At 39.0% G+C, this 21,636-nt stretch overlaps 1 protein-coding gene across 3 annotated transcripts in view; it reads left to right on the forward strand.

Moving 5' to 3' along the window:
* MOBP (myelin associated oligodendrocyte basic protein) overlaps positions 1-12,610 on the forward strand; it is a 58,816-nt gene extending 46,206 nt beyond the window's left edge. For all 3 annotated transcript variants that reach the window (XR_004437249.1, XR_004437248.1, XR_004437251.1), the window contains 2 exons: positions 7,356-7,439; positions 7,557-12,610. The gene's annotated coding sequence lies outside the window, so the exon portion shown is untranslated. The remainder of the gene's footprint in view (positions 1-7,355; positions 7,440-7,556) is intronic.
* Positions 12,611-21,636: the final 9,026 nt, after the last annotated feature.

Below are 21,636 nucleotides of genomic sequence, written 5' to 3' on the forward strand. Positions count from 1 at the left end.
CCAGAGAATGTGGAAACTCAGGGCTGGAAGGGTCCTGGGAGGCCTTCCTGCCTGACTCCATCACATACGTCTCTGTCCAGTTAATAACACCATTACCAGGTACTTAGTATCTCTGCCTGAGTAAGATGAAGTGTCCTTAGTGGAAAAAGATGATACTGTCAACCCAAGAGTAGGGTGTGTAGTTGTTACTTGGAGAGAATTTGCATACTCACTCTTTCTATTGTAGTAGAGGTATACACTTGCAGGAACGGTTGGGTAAGGCAAGTGATAAAATAACTTCTTTTTTTTTTTTTTTTTTTTTTTTGAGACGGAGTCTTGCTCTGCCGCCCAGGCTGGAGTGCAGTGGCCGGCTCTCAGCTCACTGCAAGCTCCGCCTCCCGGGTTCAACCCATTCTCCTGTCTCAGCCTCCCGAGTAGCTGGGACTACAGGCGCCCGCCTCATCGCCCGGCTAGTTTTTTGTATTTTTTTAGTAGAGACGGGGTTTCACCGTATTAGCCAGGATGGTCTCGATCTCCTGACCTCGTGATCCGCCCGTCTCGGCCTCCCAAAGTGCTGGGATTACAGGCTTGAGCCACCGCGCCCGGCCTTAAAATAACTTCTTATTGAACATCAACTATGCATTCACCTTACATCACAGGATGCTTTGTGTTTGTAAATGGGAAATGAGAGAGATTTTCATGACCCCTATGGCCACTGAAACCATGACCTTTACCTTACTACCATGATGCGGCAACCTAGAATTTTCTAAACAGAGATTGGTTTAGAGTACCCTAGCGTTCTTGGAGATCCCACTGTATGAGATAAGAGGAAGGTGGAGCCAGCAGAACACCAGGCCACACCTTCACATCAACAAAAGTAGTGTTTAGTGTCTATGCTGACTCCTAACTTCATATAGATGAAGGATTTTTACTGGAACAAAAGAGTCTGACTACATTTTCACGAATGCAACAAATATTGGTAGAATCCTCATGTTAGTGATTTTTCTAAATGGTTTACTGAATTAAAGAGTGTACTCTTTGACATCACAGGTTTGGGTTTAATTGACTGGTATTTCAGTGACTACTCATTTCCTCTTAGGCAACAATTTACCTATCACCAAGTTGAGTGCTTTGACTTTGATCAACTGACTGGGTTAACCAAAATGCAGATGAGCAAAAGAACACAGATTAGGAAACAGTCCTGATAATTATTCCTATATTTTCAGTTTTAAACAAATTTATGTAAAAGTATTATATTTTACATGGCCCTAAAATCCATTTCTGTTGCATAAGCTACATTGACATATAAACGACATTGGTAAATGTAAAATAGGTTTGAGGAGAGTAGAGAAAACAGGAAGCTACAGCTTAAGTAGTGGCCTGATGTCATAGCAAATCAGTTATCTATCAGATTTTGATGATTTGGCTCAAAAAGATCTCTTAATAAAACTAAGTTCTAAAAAAGTATTAAGTCTAATTACCAGCATTCATATTGGGTTGTGAAGCATATGCACTCTCTTAAGAGTCAATTCATTACCTGAGGCTGGGGATCTGTGGGACCCAGTAGTAGTGTCTGGAGAGACTGGTGGGCCCCTCTCTAGAACCTAAAAGGTGCAAGGATTTTGTAGAGGGAAAGGTAAATAATGCCAAGTTACTGGGGTCTAGAAAGAAAGTTTTCTTTTGGAGCAAGAGGGTGTAAGTTTCTAAAGTTCCTTCAGCAGGGATGTTGGTCTTTTAGTTAGGAGGTTTAAAATCACTAGGAAGAAAGGGTGAGGAAGAAAGTCTGGGTCCCTGTTTGAGACGGTAACTGATGGTGGTGGAAGTCCTTTCTGCAGTGAGTTAATGATGCGTATTTCTGATAAAGGTGGGAAGTTATTTACATCAGCATTAACCAAATCTACCCTTCATGCAGAAAGAAAGAGCTCTTGGGCCATTCTCTATTAATGAAACCATACCAGGGTCAATATTAGAGTGTCTCTGTCTCTGAAATACAATGAAAATAATTCCCTGGCCCAGGTGGTGGCCCATGCTACCTCCAGGCAGTTCTACCTGATTAATGATGCAATGGAGATAATCCTATTGCATCCACCGTCAAGGAGAGTTGGGTAGTCTGTCATTCAGAGGAAGTGGGACTTAATAGACATTCTGATTTTTTATTAATTCAATCATGTTTACATGCAGATCAGAGGGTAAAGTTTTTCTTTACACCTTATATATCCTTCTCTTCCAAGGTGGAAGTCGATTCACAAACAAGTCACTGCTAGGCAGACCTCTTTCCTAACAAGAACAGGTGGATGGCATAGTGGGGATTAGAGCACCTCAGCACTCACAAAGGCATGCTATGGGATGCCCCAGGCTAGAAGCCCTAGGCTGGCTTCTAGGACCTCTTATTGATGGAAGTTATTTAGTGGATCTTCCTGGATTTGATTTTATTTCTCTAATCTCTTAAACACATCAACCTTTGGGTTTGCTACCTGTAATTTTTGTCTTAAGAAGGCAGCATCTCTATTCTTTCCAGAAAGAAATCTCAATGCAGGAAGAAGAAAAAGCCTGGTATCCTGCCCTGTTTTTGTTCTCATGGAGATTCAACAGATTTTTACATAATCCGTTTTTATTATAATTCACTCTGCATTTCTTGAATTCTTTGTGAACATCCTTTCTCCTGTAGCTGACAGCTTCTGTTCTTTCTCTTAGGGCTTATGAGCTTTCTGAGTCAGATCCTTTAGCAAAGCCTTAGTTTTCTGCTCAGGGAGATCAATAAGGATCTCTATTGCCAGCTGCAAGATTTTGCATGTATTTTCAACTAGAGCTTTGGCTGGCAGCAGTTAAGAAATCATTTTCCAAGTTAAAATTTTTTTTCTTCCAGCTGATGCCTTGCTGACACTTCATTATTTGGCTTAGAATAGAAATGGCATCTTTTTTTTTTTTTTTCCCAATTCTTGTTAATGTGGATTTTTGCATTGTCTGATGACCCTAACTTTTCATCTTCTTACCATGGTAATCTGCCAGTTAACTCTTAATTTTCAGATCGTCTAGTTCATTTCCTTTTTTGCGCATGTTCTCCTCTGGCTCAAAGATCAACTGCTTTCAGCTGTCTAGTATATTTATTCATAACTGCAACTGCATTATTTTCCTAAACCACAGCTTCTTTCTGAGACTTGAGATCTCATCTGATTTGCTCACTGCCTCAGTAGGTAGGGGGTGGGGCAGGAGCTGTTAGGGGCAGAAAGAGACCACAGCCTTCTATTTACTGTAGCCTCCCCATGCCCCTCCAAACAATCTGTACTGTCACCTCTTTTCTTCTAACTCCTGTCTTCCATTTCTTTCTTCACCTCAATGCCTACATCTCTGATCACAATATCCGTTTTTTTTTTTTCAACTTAGATTTATAGAAGATCTTGGTTGATAGATTTGTAGCGGAGCTACTTAACAACCTTTCTATATTTTTATTGCTCTGGACTCTATACTTCACTGCTTTTTCTTTCCAGTTCTTGTCCCTGGCTGCTGACTCTGATTTTTCCCAAACCAGTCCTGCTCTGATTTATGCAGTTTCCCACCATCAAGCCACCAGCAATGAGCCCTGATAATGGTGCTGACCCACAGCCAGGTGCATTCTGTCTCCAAGTCTCTCTAATTCCCACATGGCCTGGTGACACAGTTACATTAGATTACGTTGGATTAGTCCTATCACTGCTGAATCTGCTTCCTTAACTTGTGTTCACCTACTATTTTAACTTACTATTACTTGCATTGTTTTAAGTCTTCAAAAGTCCTCAGTCAATGTTTGAACACAGCTTCTCATGTGACACTTTTCCTCTTCTGGTCTAAGTTTCTTTTTGGTGAGCTCTTGGGGTCCTACTAAGAGAATTTCTGCAGTCCAGAGAAGGAGGAGGGAGCATCTGGTACCAAAGTACCAAATGTGTTCATGTAAGTGTGTGTGTGTGTGTGTGTGTGTGAGAGAGAGAGAGAGATATAGAGAGAGAGAGAAGAGAAAGAGATGAGAGAGGAAGAAAGGAAAAGAGATTGGTCTTCCCTTTTTACTTTTTGTAGCTTTCTTCTTTCTGCTGTTTGTTGTGTTTTGGGAGAGGTAGTTTTCCTCCCTTCAATTCCCTATGTCTCCTTGCTGAAAATCACGCTGACAGGAGATCATGGTTCCTGATACAGTAAACCTCAGGCTGGTCCTTGCCCATGCAAGAGGTTTGGCTGGCAATTCACTCTAATTTCTTCTCCCTTCTGACTTGTAAAACTCAAGTATCTGTGAAAATGAAAAAACTTTAGTGTACATATCTTACCCAACAAGCTTTATAAAGCTGCTTCTTAAGGCAGCTCTATATTATTATTATTATTATTTAGACAGAGTCTTGCTCTGTTGCTCAGGCTGGAGTGCAGTGGCACAATCTCGGCTCACTGCAACCTCTGCCTCCCAGGCTCAAGCAATTCTCGTACCTCAGCTCCCAAGTAGCTGGGATTATGGGCATGCGCCACCACATCCAGCTAATTTTTTGTATTTTTAGTAGAGACAGGGATTCACCATGTTAGCCAGCCTCACCTTGAACTCCTGGCCTCAAGTTAATCCTCCCACCTCAGCCTCCCAAAGTGCTGGGATTACAGGCGTGAGCCACAATGCCTGGCCAGGCAGCTGCATATTCTAAACATTTAAGCTACCATTAGGATATAACTAATTTAGAACAATGTTATATAGCGACTGTTTCACACAGGGAATGCAACAGCCAGCTTGGTTATACCAGGACATTATTTATACAGGGGAAAAATCAGGCTTGTGTGTGTATGTGAATATAAAATTTATTTTGTCTTAAAATCTGAGCCCCCTGTTTAAAATTTTTTAAGGGACTAACCAACTTTTGCTCTTCACTCTTAATGCTTTTTCTTTCGGAGCCCACCTTTCATGGAACCCTGCAGCATTAAACACTTTTATATTTGTAATATATTTAAAAGATAAAAATGAAAGTGTCTGCTCCTAAGTTCATGGGCAAGTCCGTTCATCACAAGTATTGCTGGCCAACAGGGTCAATATTTGCTGACTGAGTAAAGAATGAAACAGTATTAAAGATGAAGTCATTTACGGTTTTACTGAGTATGTAAAGACTCAAAAATGAAAATTCCAACTAAAAAACAGAGGGTCCAAACCATAACTTTTGATGCCAAAACTATGCAACTACCTCAGAGGACAGGTGAGCACACCTAAGTGTATAATACCATCTTCTCCTCTTATGCTACCATCTTTTCCACCCACGTGGGGCTTGATGCCAAGAATCACAGGTACATTGCACATAACCTGTGTTGACAAGTGCTCATTTTAATTGGTTGATCGTCTTGTGGTGGTGAGTGGGTATGGGAGGAGAATGGGTCTGGACTAAGGGTATGGAACCAGGCTAGCTCCCACATTCTCACCAGAAATTGGAGTTGACCACAGCAGATATTGCTTCTCCGTATGCATGTAAGGTAATTCAGAGAGAGGAACCTGGAAACAGACATCCCTGTGGTGGAGTTCCTGTTTGAAGGTTATTACTTGTGTGACCTTAGACAAGGGACTGATGGTCTCTAAGCTTCATTTTACAAGTGAAGACAATTTTTTTAAAAAAACACATAAGTAGTAAGTATGAAGCTTGCATGTAGATAGCGCTCATACGGTAAAACAAAAAAAGTTGCTTATTCACATGTTCATAGCACTATTCACTATTTGCATTTGCTCTTATACTCATGTGTATACTTGATTATTACTTGTCTCCACCACTAGAATGTAAAACTCATAAGAGCAAGAACCATGACTTTACACCTTGATGTTGTCCCTCATTTATCCCCCCAATTATTTGATATGGACAACTGTTGTTTTCTGGAATGTATGGAAACAGTTTTGAAAGCATGGCCTTCAATCCCCCTCTGATCTACTTTTTTAAGCCACCATGCTATTGATTTGGCAGAGTACGGACTTGGTTTACTTTCTACTCTGCTACAATACACAGACTTTGCCTAGAAATGTCCATTTTTGTAATTCATTTTAAAAAGATAATTATAATAGTAAGAAACGTAATTATTATCAAATATCTCATTCTCTTTCTTAAGATGCACACAGTATCAACTTTCACACAAAAGGTTCCATATACTGTAAGATTTGCAGTAAGTTGCTGACCCCTTTCCTAAAACTTTCAGGTTGGTTTTGCCCTCCAGCTCAACCAGTTATTCAATAATTACATCTGTGATTTAGGCAAAAATACGACTTTCTTCCTAGTGGGGAATAAAGCACTTGAAGGGCTGCAGCCAGAGACCCTGTGCTAGCCTAGGACCAAGAGCAAACTAATGCCATCCATTTAGAGCAAAAGAAATGGGCAGAGTTCTTCCTCTGTGACCAGTGAATTTTGGATGCACTGCAGTCCTTTGCCTCCATTATTCAGAGTATCTAGAAGTAGATAACACAATGTCAGATCTTCCACAAGAACCCTTGCCACCATTCCACAGAGTAACTCTCACGATCAAGGTGCTTGGTCCTACTTAAGCTAACAAAAAATTGGCTTTCACAAGACAATAATCAACTAATCAAAAATCCTTGGATGTTACAAATCATTTTTCCTCTGTCCTGAGCAGTATTTCCATGGGTATTTCTATATAGGCTTATCTACGGTTAATATTTATAAAGTAAGATTTCATTGGAGTATATTTGCCTCTCAGTTTAATCTGATATATATCTTGATTTTTAAAAGAAATCATCTGATTTGTAAACATACACTCAATTTCTTGATATTTCTTCTTAACCTATGGCCTAAATCTTGATGATTTTGCTAAATGTTAATACCTTCCCATAAGAGCAAATTTAGTAAATTAATACACCTTCCAGTTGTTGGCATTTTGAGAATACTGGCTCAAAGAAAGTGTCAGGAAAACGGGCAAGAACACTGCAATCTTGGAAAGGACATGGAGTTATGTACCAAAAACTGGGCTGATACATGGTTTTATTTCTCACTAGCTGTATGAGCTTGGGAAAGTCATTTAACCCATCTGTGCCTCAGTTTCTTAATTAATGACTGACTTACCCTCCCCACAGTGCAATTGTACAAACCAAGGGAAATAAAAGTTTTAATTTATCCCTGCCGAGTCTTGGTGGCTAAGAAAAAATTATAATCTAAAGGTGTAGCATACCTAAATGAAAATATGTTTTCTGAGGGAATATCATAAAGTGAGGGAGGGCCTGGGATTGCCACCCTTCAGACACGTCTCACCCTCTTGGTCAAGGAGCCGTATCTATTTGTGAAGAAAGGAGGGAGGCCAATTGGGGATGCACAGATACAACCACTGGGAGAATAACTGGGTTGAACAGCTGCATATAGAATTGTAGTTTGACAGGTTTTCCTGTCCATTAGCACTTTGAAGATGTCATCCCATTGTCTTCTGACCTCTGTAATTGCCACGGAGAGATCTGCTGTCAGTCTGCTTATCCTTCCATGGTAAGTAAATTGTGTTTTCTTGTTGTTGCTTTTAAGATTTTCCTCTTTGTCTTTGGTGTTCTGAAGTTTCACTATAAAGTCACTAAGTACAGATTTATTTTTATTTATTCTGTTCAGGACTCAAGTTTCTTCAATCTGAAGATACATGTCTTTCTTCAGGGACATACAGAAAAAAAACCAAAAAGATGTTGCACAACCATCAAAGTGGCAAAAATTAAAAAAAAATCAAGTATTGGCAAAGATGTGGGGAAAATTCTCGTAAGCTACTGATGAGAATTTATAAACTATTATGACACCTTTGGCTTGCAATCTGGGGATACTAGCAAAGCAGAAAATTGTATAACTTGTGATCAAGCAATTATGATTTTAGGCACCCATCCTAGAGAAAACTTGAATTCATAGAAAAAGTAGGTACACACAAATCTGTTCAATGAATCATTGTTTGGCATTGAAAAGAGGAGAGAGATAAAAAGAAATTACCAAAATGTCCACCAATAGAATGAGTGAATCACCTGTGGTATATTCATAAATAAAAATCTTAAGTAGAAGTTAAAACAAATCAGATATACACACCTTAGATAGATAAATTTAGAGGACAAAATGAGGAACATAAAAAGCAAATAGTAGATGGCAAATGTAATATAATGTACTATGCATAAATTTTAACAACACACAATATTATATTGCATATTGCCCAATAAGCAGAAGCCATAAGGTCTCACACTTTCCTTATAATGCAATAAAATAAAAATGACAAAAAAGTAAAAGGGTATTCCAAAAATAAAACTATCCTTTTGGAAAAAAAAAGTTTAAATAATTCCTGATTTGAAGACGTAACAGAAATTAAAAGCTATATACAAATGGCTAACAATATTAGGTGGACACATGTGTTTGAAGAGATAGGTGAAAGACAGTTGAAAAGCCTGGGGGTATCTTCAAGGTTATATGTCTTAGAAAACAAAAATATTTGTTTGGGTTCAATTTTGGATCTGGGCTTGTTCTTGTGGCTTCTGATGATTTCTGACATGGGGAAAAATGCGGAAGAGTTGAAATACATCCTTCTACCCAAACCTTCCTTTAGTAATAGGTAGCAAAATGAAGAAGAAAATAGAATGTTGCAGAATGTGGAGGGATGTAAAATGGACAGTACTAGGGTAGAGGGAAAGTTAGATTAGAGGAAAGAAAGAGCATCAGGAACAGTCTTGTGCTAGGAGCTGGTGTGGCCAAGCACAGTCAGATGCCCAAAGATCCAACAAGGCCAGGGTTCTGTGTCCTTGAGTGGGCACAACCATTCCTAGCCAAGTTTAAGAGGCAAGTAAAAATATGGGGGCAATGTCAGACGAAGTCTTGTTCAGGGTATAGGGCTAGGATGAGAAAGAATGCCACAGAATAGGGAGGAAGAGTGATAGATCCAGATGAGATACAGCTCAGAGTGCCATGCCCCCAGAAAGAGGAATCAGGCAAGTACTGTCCCAAGGCAGATGGAGGGTGAGGGCTGAGTGCCCTGGCTTCCTCACTTGGGGAGACCATGGGTCTCTGTGGAAATTCCAATAAAAAGGCAGGGAAATTTGACTACATGGAATCTTCAGGTAGAAATGTTTCTCTTGCCTAAATTCAGGTGCTAAATAAACAACAAAATGGTAACCTCTACTATGAAGCGTTTCCAATGATGGGGTATCTGAGGCCATTACATTCCTGAGAATAACATGGTGAGGTGCAGGGTGGTGGTGGTGGTGGTGGTGAAACATACAACAGACCACTGTAAGTGAGAGCAAATTACTGGCCCAGCCCAACCCACACCAAATAAGAAATTTAATATCCTTTTGGCTTGTTTTAGATTTTGGCAAAGCCAGGCCCATAGCGCTTGCTGGGCTCTCTCTTCCACTTCATCCAGAAGACACACATTTGCTGTGGAATGATTGTGGAGGTGAGAGTATAGTGCATATTAATTCATGCGAAAAGTTAGATATTAGCTCAGAAATGTTAATAACAAGAAAATACTGAATTCTCTGTTTGTCTGTTGTGGAAATAAAACCTTCTGGGGATGAATCAAAACTATCTGACAATTACTTGAAATGGGTGGATAGCTAAATGTAATGTGCCTTGGATATTATAACTAAAAGGTGCTATAATCCAGTTATATTTTTTGTCTTTTAATGATTGGTTCTGAGGAGCACTACCAGTAAATACTGCAAAAATTACATAAAGCTCCAAAAGCTACTCTGTGTAAACTTCTTGAGTGGGAATTCTCAACCATAATATATGGCATATGACTGATAATTCTGGATGTTAACTGATTTTATGTTCTGATGTTTTGACTGGTTTTGGGAAAAATTTTGGGAAAAAAGAGTTACCCTCATAAATACCCAACAACTGGGTCTCTGGGTAAAAAGGCCTAATTTATAGAGAATGCTAATTTCCATGGTGTAAATATTTCCACAATGCAGATTTCTTTTCTTTTCTTTTTCTTTTTTCTTTCTTTCTTTTTTTTTTTTTTGAGATGGAGTTTCACTCTTGTTACTCAGACTGGAGTGCAATGGTGTGACCTTGGCTCATTGCAATCTCCACCTCCTGGGCAATTCTCCTGCCTCAGCCTCCCAAGTAGCTGGGATTGCAGGTGCCCACCACCATGCCTGGCTAATTGTGTATTTTTAGTAGAGATAGGGTTTCATCATGTTGGCCAGGCTGGTCTCGAACTCTGGACCTCAGGTAATCCACCCACCTCAGCCTCCCAAAGTGCTGGAGATTACAGGCATGAGCCACCACGCCCCGGCCACAGTGTGGATTTCAAGCTATGAACATGACTCTCTGGAGTTTACCATTTATCTTCTAATTGGTAAATTTGATGCAGAATTGGGAAGAGAAGCACACAATTGACTCTCGTCAACTGGCACAGGCTGGTGCCAGTGCACCACTGTATATATCCATGGCCCTCTGTGAAGCTACAGTTTACTACTAAAATTTGCACTCCATAAATATACAAAGGCACTAGTAACAGAAAAAATATAAAGGGAATACAAACTAAATTCAAATTGGGGAGCTCAAATGGAGAAAATTGACAGATAATATTTTTGAAACATTGAAAAGTAGTATTTGTCTAGATTCACCTTTTATTATCTTTTTCTTTTTTTTTTCCTTTTTTTTTTTTTTTTGAGACAGAGTTTTGCTCTTGTTGCCCAGGCTGGAGTGCAATGGCGCATGATCTCAGCTCACTGTAATCTTGGCTCACTGTAACCTTCACCTTCCGGGATCAAGTGATTCTCCTGCCTCAGCCTCCCGAGTAGCCGGGATTATAGGCGCCCACCACCATGCCCAGACAATTTTTTGTATTTTTAGTGGAGACGGGGTTTCACCATGTTGGTCAGGCTGGTCTTGAACTCCTGACCTCAGGTGATCTACCCACCTGGGCCTCCCAAAGTGCTGAGATTACAGGCGTGAGCCACCGCACCTGGCCTGTTATTATCTTTTATTAAGCAAACAGGGTATCTATGTATCATACTGAGAGTTCTGAACTCTTAGTTTCTTTGGTGTTCACCTAGATGGAGGCTGGGGCTTCCTTCTTTTCAGATATTGGTGCTAACGTGATGCTGACCAAAGAATTGATGGGATCTGCACACTGTAAAGCCGGTTTCAGGATGGTCAAGAAAGAAGAGAAGATATGAGCTGCCTGAATTTTGGGGTGGTGGCATTGAAATTTAGACTTGTGATTTGGTATGACAATATATGTCTTTCTGTGATTGTTAACATTAATGAAAACAAGAAAAATTAGTTGCTCAGAAGTTGAAAAATGGATTTATAAACTTTTTATTAGAGTAAGGCAAAAGAACCTATTAAAATAGAGGTAAATTAGAAGTGTCAATAAGAACCCACGGACATTTTTTAAAAGAAGACTTTATCTGTTCTGTCCCTACAGTGAATTATGCTCTTGGATATTTTTGCTGTCATCCTGACAAATTCTAGTTGGAATGTGGAACAAGCTCATTTGTAGACCTAGTGCCTGTGGCTTCTAAAACAATTATCTGAAAAGAGAAACCACTGCCTGTTGGAAGAATAGTTGATTCCATACCTCGAGCTAGGGAAAAAAAAATCAGAATTAGTCTGTGAATTCTAGATGTTGAGAGAAAGCAAGGTTTCATTAGGGCATCAGAGAGTTGTAAGTCCATAGGATGCAAAAAAGAAGATGAAATAAAATTGCCTGAAAAACACACCTGAATTTCTCACATTGTTTACTGAAAAGACTGTGTATTGATGAACCCCAATTATGTGAGGTCAACATTTAAGAGTTTATAACCAACAGTTTGAAAATGCAGGGTGTTGTTTTTTTCTATAAGGAGACAAAACAGTCAGAAGGGAGTGTCACAGGATATTATCACACTATCAAAGATCTCCGTGAAATGTGGTTCATTTGCTAGAAAATAATGCAAGCCTTTTGGAGAGAATCAGAGTTTCTAGTGATGCTAGGGATGACCTTAAGGGTTGTTTGTAAATTGAACTTTTTCCTTAGTCTTTCAGCAGCAGCTGCACAGAGTAGGCCTGCCTCTTCCCATTAAAACCACACTGAGTTTTATCAATTAGTAGTGTGTGGGCACTATTGCAAGTTATGTCATGTTGGTTATGGCCACTTATCCAACAGTGCTTTCCTCTGTGCAGGGCTCTGCAGCCTCATTCTATGCTATTTTTATTATCACATGTCTGTGTGCCTCAGGTGGCAAAGCAGAATAAGCTTCTCTACCCACAGTAGGGCTCTCTATGGCTCACTATGACTCACTCTAAGGGAAGAAAATCTTACAGATGTCAGAAAATGTTAGGTAAGTGGACAGTGATAAACACAAAATATCAAGTAGTCAATATCAAAGAGAAAAACATTATGTTGGTGAAGGATAAGTATCAAAGCTAGTTAAAAAAGTAACAGGAGAAATATAAAGCAAAGGGGCAATACTCCACAAAAATGTAGATTGTAACTGAGCTTCTTCTCCTAAAGAGATTTAAAAATAAAGTATAGGAAATATGTGAAGAAACAAAGTAAAACACCGAGGGGTAAGTTTGACCATGAATACCTAGGGAAAAACATACTTGCACTAAAACAACCAAATATGCAGAAATCAAGTGGAAAAACAGGTCAAAATAATGCCAGTTGATGTCTATAAGAAGTAAATGTATAATAAAGTAAGTGAAAAAAATGGCCAATTTAACACCAATTGGTGCCTGTAATAACATGTTTATTAGCAAAGTCCATATTTTACATACATACTATGGTTTACACAAAATGTGAAGGAAACCAACTAACAACAGGTCTGTCATCAACACAGGATAGCAAAGCACTGAACATGTGCAACTAGGAGGTCAAATTACTTTCCCTGAAGGAGGTGGCAGGGGAGCCTGGTGTTAGCAAGAAGCAAGCAGCACTGTGGGATGGTCCAGAGGACAGCGTGATGGAGGTGGGAACTGGGTGGGATCAAGTGAGGAAGGCAGGAAGCAGGGCTTTGGTGTTGTATACATGCATAAATTCTGAATGGGCCTGTGAGAGATCAGAGCCATGCCATGGTCAGTGTCGCCTCGCTTAGTCACTTCCTCTTCTCTCCCATGTCACTGGGACAACACACCCTGGGGCTTACGAGCTAAAATGGGTTTGTAGCAATCAAGACAGCCTCCTTCTGCAAACAAACTGCTCTCCTTGCTCCTAACATCTATGAAGAAAAGGTGAGACCCTTGGAGAAAGGGTGAAAGGGGAGGCTGTCAACATAGGAGCATCCATCCTTTACAGGCTCTTTAAATAACTGTAGGTAACTTGTGGGACATTCTGCTGTGGACACCATTGAAAACCTATTGCCTGGACATATGTAAAACATCTTGGATGTATGTAAAATATTCAGAAGTTTCTATCTTTAGATCTTCAGTAAGCAGGAGTGACAGGGGCCTGAATGAGACAAGAGACTTGTCTTGCCTTTGCAACAGTGAATGTCAGCTTGAGGAGAAGAAAAGGGGGACTTCAATGATAATTACTGGGGTGGGCTGGTTTGTTGGCTTCATTGCGAATGCCTGAAAACAACTTAGGGGTACTTTAGGGAGTACAAATTTCTCTCTTCACAGATTGGGGACTTGAAGTCAGTTTCTATAGTCACAGGCAGGTGAGTTCACAGTCAAAATCATGTTCTATATACAATTCACTCATTCCTGCTACTCACTCTTCTGTCTCCCTGGCTTTGCTTCCTCACTTAGATGTCAAGGATTTCTACCACGTAGCTTTTTGATGCTGCTCTGCTTCTTCCTGGCACTTGCTATCACTATCTGAACCTTATGGCACGCATAAGATTCCTGGGGACATAAGGTGTCTCTGGGGACAAGGGGATAATGCTGAGGGAATGGGAGACAAGAAGTCAGGGGAGCAGTCCCTAAAGCACAACGGCTCCAAGAGTGGCCCAACTGAATGGAATGTATACTTGTTCACAGGCTCCTAAAGTACTTGACTGCACCAGAACAAACTCACCATGCAATGGACGTTGTTAAGTGTTCAGGCACAACCAACAATGCTTCCAACTGTTGTTTTAGAAAAAACTGAATTGCTTTCATCCAGTCACTGACCCATCACCACAGATCCTTAAATACCATTTTCCCACTTCCATTGACATGTGTTAAAGATTTACTTTGCTATGCCGTGTTAGGTATTTTATAAGATACCATGTTATCTTATTTAGCCATAATGCAATAGTAGCTTACAGATGACAAAAAAATAAGGTTTACAGACCGACCTAAAAGTGACACAGCTGATGTTCAGAGCACTTGAGATTCTGACACCTATGCAAACTCTACTTCTCATCCCTCATTTCCTAGCAAATCTCAATGAATTGAAACTGCCTGGTGTCCCCCTGCAGAGCTGGAAAGTCTTAAGGTGCCCTCCCTAATGGATGAGTTGTTCCTGCTGTTGCCGCCCTCTCCCCCATGTGAGTGGCCAGTATGCTTCCACGTGCTGTCTGGCCAGTGGTGGCCACTTGGTGAGTCACAAAGACTTGTAGGGAAAGTGGCATAATGCAGCTACTCCATACTTAGACCCTTCAAATCCAGGCAGAACAAGACCAAATGTCATAGGCCACAGCTTCAGATGGAATCTCTGTATTGAGCAAAACTCTGGTTCTCAACCTTTTCTGGTCAGGTTTCGGCTTGTGCTGGATCATGATTCCCCCCAGGTTTACTACATCATCCTTCTCATTCAGCTTAATAAAATGTGGTCACCATTTACTGAATGTTTACTGTGTGCCAGACACTGAAGCCCTTTAGATGTTTAATTTTTACAACATTTTGAGATATATAGCTTTATTATTCAAATTTTATAGAAGAAACAAATCAGCCCCAAGCCTTTAATAAGTGGCTTGAGATTTCAAAATTAGTACGAAATGTGGCAGGGATTTGAACCAGCAGCCTGAGTCACTAGCTTTCTTGACTTGCGTATTGACCTGCCATCCCCTGGAGTTCTTGATTTTGCCTCCTTGTCTGACTCCAGACGTCGACCACAGTTCTTCTTCCTTGTTTCAACTCGATGACTCACAGGCAATGTGGGTTTCTCAATTTCCAGCTACAGTTTTGTATTTTTTGAGCTGATGTTATCATTCAGCCAGACACTTCCTGACCTGGAAGTTTCCTGATCCCATTGGCAATACCACCCAAATGTTCAGGGCTTAATCCTTTGGAAAATAAATGGACTCCTTGTTCCCGCTGAGACCTACTCCAATGTTGAAAGCCAGGGCTAACTCATTTCTAAAGCCAGACAGGGCCTAAATTGCTATTTGCTGGGTCAATGTCTATCTATACTATTTCCTACCTGTTAAAAGACCTGCAGAAATCCAACTATATAAAATATAGGTTTATTGTTCTTTCTGTCAATGGCATGCATTATTTTGGCTATGCTAGACTGAAGTAACAAATACACTCAAATTATGTAATAGCTCAAAGATAATAAAAATGTGTGCCTTGGCTCAGGTGACAGTCTGGGTAGGAGTGTAGGTTTGCTGGACACTTTTCCTCCAGACAGTCATTTAGCCTAGTTTAAAGAACAAATCCTAGTTTATATTTAGAACAATGCCTACTCATTTTTAGGTGAAGGGAAATGGTCAGATATGTATAATTTTTGCTCCATTCCCAAAGATAAGTCCAACTCTTTTATGAGAGTCTCATAATTGGGCTTCTACTCAAGGACTTCTAGAAAAGAAATGTACCTAGAATTCCAATGCAAACATGTTTGTGTGAATCAGTAACCTTCTCCTTCTTTTGTATGTCATAAGAAAGCAACAAATGGGTTGTTAAATGTTAAAATTAAACACCATTTTAGCAAAACTGGAGACAGATAAGATCTAAGTTTCCAAAAATTAGGGCTGCCAGAAACAATTAAAATGAGCTCAGGAGCTGCTTGGGGGAAGTGAATAGAAAGATGGACTGTTGGCAGTGGATTTCAGAAATATATTTTCTGTAGAAAAAGAAACACTCTGGTGTCCCCCTGCAGGGCCAGCAGGTCTTAAGGTGCCTTCAGGAACTGAAGGATCTGGTAAGACAATGGAGATTGAGTTGAAACTATGAGGGGGTGGGAGAGAGAGGGCAATGCATGCATGGTGAACAGCAAGCAATGACAAACCTCAGAAAACACCCAAATGAACATACAAAAAACTTAAAATAACAAAGACACCCATCACCTGCACACAGATAGTTGGGAAAACCCAACTAATTCAATGCTGAGAAAAATGAAAGGTAGCTGACCAAGCATCAGTGGAAAGGTGTAATTTAAAAAGTCAACAAAACCTATCAGATGAAGAATACCAGGAAATCTTTGTATCCCAATACTTTGCCATGAGTTAAAATAAAAGAAACCCTTAAGATACCAGTTGCCTCTATGAAGGAAGGTTACCAGGTAGAAATGAAAGGATCCAAGGCAGGAGACAAAATGTGAGCTGTCAAAAACAAACAAAAAATAAAAAGCAATATCTCAGTACAAAGCAACACTGCAACACCCTCATTTATCTTTTAATTGGTAAATTTGACCAGTCAATATTTCTAAGAGTTCTGGCCAGGTTCAAAACTACCTCAGGCAACCCCAAAGAGGGAGGGATGATAGACCCACTATAATCTTACCCTTCCCACAAGCCTTCTAAAGAAGAAAATATGCAAATGTAAACAGCTACAAAACTTAAAAAGCAGAGAATTTACACATTTAATAATAACAGAACAAGGCCAATTTCATTTGTTATATTACTAAGTGTAAATGGGTTCAATTAACCTATTAAATGAAAAAGATTTTCAAATTGGATCACAAAGCAAACTGTACACAAGAGAAACACCTAGAGCAGAGTGATTCAGAAAGACTAAAAATAAAAGAATGGGCAAAGTGTATCTGAAATATCATCCCCTTCACACACACACGAAAGGCAAGGAAGTTCACAATCTTAATATCAAACGAGAATATTAGTTAATGCCAAAAACTATGAAATGAGACTAATGCTCTTTATATAATGCTAGTATGCAGTTGATACACAGGTAATGAATATCTGTGCACAAATAACCAATATTTATTAAACAGAAATTATAGGATATGAAATAAAATAAAGATCAAAATACAGTAGTAGCAGGCAAAAAAGCAAAGATGTAGAAGTCTTAATAACAAAAATAGTAAGGTAGATGTGATGGATGTGTATGAATCTATTATTCCCGTGAATATAAGTGACAATGGTAGATTTGAGAAAATGACCATATATTAACCCTCAAACAAAACCTTAATAAATTCTGCAATGAAAAAAAAGATGGATACAAAGAAGAAATTAATAATAACAATGAAACTCAAAAGGATCTTTTCCCTTGGGTATTAGTAGCATCACTACCACCATCACTTCCCTCTCAAGCTAATTTCTTTTTTTGTTACAGAGGAAATACAAACCAAAATTATAATATTCTGATAAAATACAGAAAATGAAAATACTGCAAATCATAAGGAATATAGCTAAGCTGTGCTGAGATGAAAGTTAAAAGCCTTAAGTTCTTGTGTTAGTCTGTTTGTGTTGCTGTAAAGGAATACCTGAGACTGGATAATTTATAAAGAAAAGACGTTTATTTGCCTCATGATTGTGCAGGCTGTACAGGAAGCATAGGGCTGGCATCTGCTTCTGGGAAGACCTCAAGAATCTTCCAATCATGGCAGAAGGCAAAGGGGAGCCAGGGTGCCATATGGTGAGAGAGGGAGCAAGAGAGAGATGCCAGGCTCTTTCAAGCCAGATCTAGTGCTAACTCAGAGTGAGAAATCACTCATTACCGCAGGAAGACACCAAGCCATTTATGAGGGGCTCACCCCTGTGTCCTTCAGGGATCACTTTTTAATACGAGATCCTTCCACAGATCACATTTTAATACGAGGTCTGGAGGGGAGAAATCATTCAAACCATACTGGTTCTCATATCAATGAAAAAATAAATAGTGAAAGTACATGAAATAAGCCCCCCACTGAAAATGTTAAAAAAAAAAAAAAACCAGCAAAATAATCCAAAGAAATGTAGAAGAAAAGAAAAAGGAATATGAAAATGAACATGAAAATAATGAAGTAGAAAAGAGAAAGCTTAATAAATCTGAAAGTTTATCTCTTATTTTTTTCAAACCCAGATCTTTGATTCCATCTTGCAAAGTACCACACTGTTCTCTGGAGCAGCCTCTGAGAGAGGCTGTTTCTACTGAGGAAGGAGAAAGTTTGCCACAGCTGTGAGAGGAGGGCACATGTTGGCTCCCTTAGTCAAGATTCACTGTCTCAGCACCCAACCTACTAGTCAGAAAAGTCTGTTTAGTGATTGGTGCTCACTCAGCAACTTCCTTCCTTCCTTCCTTCCTTCCTTCCTTCCTTCCTTCCTTCCTTCTTTCCTTCCTTCCTTCTTTCTTCCTTCCTTCTTTCCTTCCTTCCCTCCTTCCTTTCTCCCTCTCTCTCTCCTTTCTTTCTTTTGTGCTTTCTTTCTCTGTTTCTCTCTTTCTTTTGTACTTATGTAAAAGAAAGCTACTAGTTGATATAATAAAAAAGAAGAAACACAGATTAATGAAATAAAAACTGATATGAGAAAAATAATGACAAAAACAAAAAAATTAAAATCATAACAGACCACTTTTCTCAAATCTGAGGAAAATCTTTGAAAATCTGAGTAAAATGAAAATAGTTTTAGAAAAATACTATTTACCAAAACTGGCTCCAGAAGAATTAAGAACATAAACACATTGTTTTAATAGAATAAATGAAGTCACAAAGAGCTACTTCTTTAAGAACTCAGTTAGGTATGATAGTTTGACCGTATAATTCTACCAAACTTTTAAGGAGCAGTAAATTTCAATGCTCTGTAAACTGTTCTAGGGTTTAAAAGATAAAGAAATCTCTCAAATATTATATCTGGAGATTATAACATTAATGCTAAAACCTGAGCAATCTTGCAAAAGATAAAAAGTACATGCAAGTTTCTCCTATGAATAATCATACAAAATAATACAGATGAACAATCAGACTCCAGCTCTCACATTTATTTCTCCTGCTCAGATCTATTTCCTGGGCTTCAGAGAATCGTAAATCCAGCCGTGCCACAGATAGCGCCAGTCAACCTCCTCCCTAAACAGATGTCATCCCTTTTTCTTCAACCTTGTTCCTCTTGCATTTGCAAGCCAGAAATCTGCAGTCCCCTCTCAATTCATACACCTATTCAATTGCTAAAGCCTCTTGAGTTCCACTTCCTCATCGGTTTCATCTTCTCCCTCACCTGTCTCTGCACTAGAGCCTCATAATTGTACCCTGAATTTCTGCTGTGGACTTTTAATTGGTATTCCTAGCTGCTGTACTTCCTCTTCCATTCTTGCCATAAAAGGTTATCCAAGTGCTTTTTCCAAATTGCAGATGCAATCACACCTCTCCTCAGATTGAAATCCTTCATTTCGTCCCCAACCCATTTGGATAAAGTTCAAATCTTTTAGATTTAGCACACAAGGCCCTTCATGGTTGTACACCTTATTTCTCTAAACTCTACTGTCAGTGCTACCCAATGTTCCCTTATATCCCAGTGATACTAAAGCTACCTGTGATTCTCCAAATACATCATGTTCTTGGTCATCTCTGCAACTCAGTTCATGCCATTTCCTTCCTCATGGAACAATTTCTTCATCCTTTTTGCTCATAAACCTAAAGTATATTTACCTTGACATTTTAAATAAGCTTAAATAGTTGCAAAGACTATTATACAACATATTGTAAATACTGACATTTTAAAGTAAAACACTTACATCACTCTTCTATTGCGTTAAATGAAATCTAAATACCATAACAACTTTATAATTCATGAAAAATACATAGATAAGCTATGCTTTAACAGTTAGAAATTTTATATCAGTTCCCTTTTCCTTTGGACTAATGTTTTCATTTCACTCCTTTCACATTTTTTTCTAATGCAATAAACTTACTGCTTTACAGTCTTTTATTCAGCATTCTACAACACTTCTGTGCAGAACACATATTATACAAAATAAAATTTCAAAATTTCTTGTGGCTGAGTCATTATAATTATTAGTACTTTCACTTGATAAAACAACATAAATATACTATATTTAAAACCTAGTTATTAAACATAAGTTCTAAAATTTTAAAAATCAGGACTGATAAGCCTCATTCATAAAAAAGATGAAAATGGCTTTTTCTTTTTACTACACATTTTTGTCAATAAATGCTAGTTACACTAAGAACAAGACAGGATTAAGAATGAGTTTAGGGCTGGGCGCGGTGGCTCAAGCCTATAATCCCAGCACTTTGGGAGGCCGAGACGGGTGGATCACGAGGTCAGGAGATCGAGATCATCCTGGCTAACACGGTGAAACCCCGTCTTTACTAAAAAATACAAAAAACTAGCCGGGCGATGTGGCGGGCACCTGTAGTCCCAGCCGCTCGGGAGGCTGTGAGGCAGAAGAATGGCATAAATCCAGGAGGCGGGGCTTGCAGTGAGCTGAGATCAGGCCACTGCACTCCAGCCTGGGCGACAGAGTGAGACTCCGTCTCAAAAAAAAAAAAAAAAAGAATGAGTTTAATTTCTTTTCTTTTTATTTTTTTTGAGATAGCATTTTATTTTGTCACATAGGCTCACTGCAACCCCTAACTCCTGGGCTCAAGGAATCCTTCCCTTCAGCCTCCTGAGTAGCTAAGACTACAGGCGCATGTCACTGTATCTGGCTAATTTTTTTATTTTTTAAATTTTTTTGAAGAGACAGAGTCTTGCTGTATTGCCCAGGCTGGCCTCAAATTCTTGGCCTTATGTGATCCTCCCTCCTTGGCCTCCCAGGCCACAGGGATTACAGATGAGAGTCACTGAGCCTGGCTTTATCTTTTGTTTTTATATAGAAAAGCACTTATAAGCCTCATTCATATAAATATATTTTTAAAAAAAGAGTTTTCAAAAGATCATTGTTACCTGATTTTTTGAAAACGAGTTACAAACTAAAAGTTGTATTATGATCTATCAACCAAAATTATTTTTAAGGATCTAGTAGTAGTCAGTTCTATGAAATAAATCCTCCTTTCATTTTATTAAAAGCAAAGAACAGAAAACCACCTGAATTACAAAAGTTTATAGATTAGTAAACATTTACTTCCTCGCTCTCATCCTGCAATCCCCTCTCAATGTAAAATATCAATGTATTTGTAATTTTACATTTGAATTTGTAAATTTGTAAATGTAAAATTACAAATGTAAAATTACAAATACATTGATATTTTACATCATCTGTTGCTTGTGTTCTAGTGGGTCAGTGTGGCAGGCTGGCTCTAAGATGGTCCCCAGTGCCATGTTCCTGAATGACCCGCAGAAAGCTTGAATAATGAGTGGACCCCCAGCCAAAAGCATGTTGCAAGTTCATACCAAACTTAAAAAAATACCAAGATAATTCATATTGCCACTTGCCAACCGAAATTCAGTGTCAGTTTTGGCAGCTTGCGGGATTATGAGGTGAATGTGTTCAGTCAATAATATTTATCAAATTTATTCTGGTGCTTTACCAGAGCACCAGCAGAACACCAGTGATGTTGTGGGCTGAAAAAAAGTTCATTAAAAATCAAGAAACCTGGAAGCACCTTTCCTAAAGGTATCTTACAAACTCTAGCTCTTCAGTCCCTCAATTATAAACAAATTTGTTTTATGATTGAACAATTTTGGGCAAA

Source organism: Trachypithecus francoisi, unplaced genomic scaffold (genome assembly GCF_009764315.1).
Source record: "Trachypithecus francoisi isolate TF-2019V2 unplaced genomic scaffold, Tfra_2.0 Lachesis_group0, whole genome shotgun sequence".
In the NCBI taxonomy this organism is placed as follows: Eukaryota; Metazoa; Chordata; class Mammalia; order Primates; family Cercopithecidae; genus Trachypithecus; species Trachypithecus francoisi.